Below are 2,086 nucleotides of genomic sequence, written 5' to 3' on the forward strand. Positions count from 1 at the left end.
GTCCCCAAGGAGCGGGGACCGGGGGGCCGCGGCAGGGCCAGGAAGGGACATCGGGCGCAGGCGGCCTCTTCGTTCCTTCCAGCAAACCGCACCGTGGGACCCCGGTTGAAAACGAGCCCCTACAGGTGCCAACCCCCGTTGGACAGCAAGTCCCAAGCCTTCCCTAGTACGGATCCGCACCTCCCCCTGCACCCCAGCTGCCTCGGCTTGAAGTGGGGCAGCTTCTGACTGGCAAGAAGGGTGTCAGAAACAGTCCAGCTTCCCCCTGCACAGAGGATCAGCTGGGCAGTGGGCATGGGGTGGTACAGTGAGGGCAGTCTAGGAACCTGTCCAAAAACATTGCGTCCAGTTACCTTGTGGTGCAATCCAAACTCCCACCCTGAAACAGAGCCTGTCAACTGCCAGGAGGCCCTGGGCAGCAGGTGCCCTGCTCACACCTTCAGGAGGTGACCCCTGTGCCCACAGCCTCCCACTGCTTATCAGGTAACTGTGCAGCACTGCCACTCCACCCACATCACCATCCTGACAGTCCTGATCAGCCCCAGGACTCACAGCAGCAGCCTCTTGAGATTCACATCCCTGAGGGTGAAATCCAGATACCACTGAAATCGGTGGGAATTTTGCTGTTAAATTCAATGAGACCAAGATTTCACTATATATTGAAATCCAGACCAAGTGGACAGTGATCAAAGATTGCCACCCTTGGACTTTGCTCAGAGCATTCATTGTGAGAAGTGGACTGGTGACCTCAAGGCCAGTTTTAGCCAGTTTTGGTCTAAGCATTGGTCATACTTTGAAAGGAACTTGGAGGCAGGAAGCTCACTTCTCATTCACACAGTGGCCCATTTCCCTTGCAAGCAGTTGCTCCTCTTTTATCTTGCCCATGTTTCAAAACTCCTAATCAAACACAGATGCTAGTGCTTATGGACAAGGGGCACAAGGAGGGGTGATACCGACATGAGACACATCCGACAAGGTACTGGGAAATAAGATTGCTACTTGGCTGAGACCATAGCAGTGGAACCCGAGGCTGGCAGAGCACGCCTGTCGTGGGACCGCTTGGAGCCTGGGGCCCCAGCAACAAGAGCATCCTGCATGCCTGCAGTGTTTCCCACCGCTACGCCAAGCTGATGTGCTGCCTCGTGGTGTCCAACACGATCTGCTGGTCCACCACTGGACCAGACCCAGAGGGGACCGCCCAAACCCCTCTCTGCACCTGATGGACTTTGAGAGGAATCTTCAACAACAGACCACCCCGCTCCACCCAAAGAGGACCCCTGTGATGAGACTCTATGGACTGAGAAACTTTTTCCAACCTACTCTCTCCATCATTGTGGACCATTGTACAGGTTTGTGTTTATCTATCTTCTTTCTCTCTTAGCGTTGCGAACCCCCTCCCTCCCCTTCCCCCACAGCACAGAGGATCAATGCGCTTCTCGCAGGCAGCCCCTGCGCACAGGCGGGGCACTGGTGCGCATCCCTGCCCTCAGGGAGGCGCAGGGGGAGTACAGGCAGGGAGTGGAGTGGGGGAGCTCTCGGCTTAGTTGGCTAACATTGTATTTTCTGTAACCTAGCTGCATTCCCCTCCTCTCATCCCCATCTCTCTTATGTTAGTCCCTTGCTCAAGCACTCTGTATTTCCCTACTGGCTTTGTCATCTTTTTGGTTCATAACTGTTAACATCCACTAATAAAATTCAATCTTGCCTTAGACCAAAATGGGCAAAACCTCTCAGACAGCAGATTTCACATAAACAATAGATACACTTATCAGGAGCTCCTTTTTATTTCTGCCTGTCTGTGAAGCAGCTCATTTGAAGAGGTCAACGGTAAATTCCATCAACTGGATGGGCCAAACAGAGATGAAGGATGAAGTCATGCTGGACCATGTTAACTGCTGTGTCTTTGCTCTATAGACCATTGCAGATGGTCTGACTGCAGTTTTGAGTATGCTAAGCAAATCCCATGGGCTCTGCATTTCCCTTTTCCCCTTCTCCCCCAAATCCATAGGGCTGCCCATTGATCCCTAAAACATTCCTTGAAATTGTGATACTGATTAGATGTGATGTTCCAAACAAGCAACGACCA

This window comes from Alligator sinensis, unplaced genomic scaffold, assembly GCF_000455745.1.
Source record: "Alligator sinensis unplaced genomic scaffold, ASM45574v1 scaffold619_1, whole genome shotgun sequence".
Classification (NCBI taxonomy): Eukaryota; Metazoa; Chordata; order Crocodylia; family Alligatoridae; genus Alligator; species Alligator sinensis.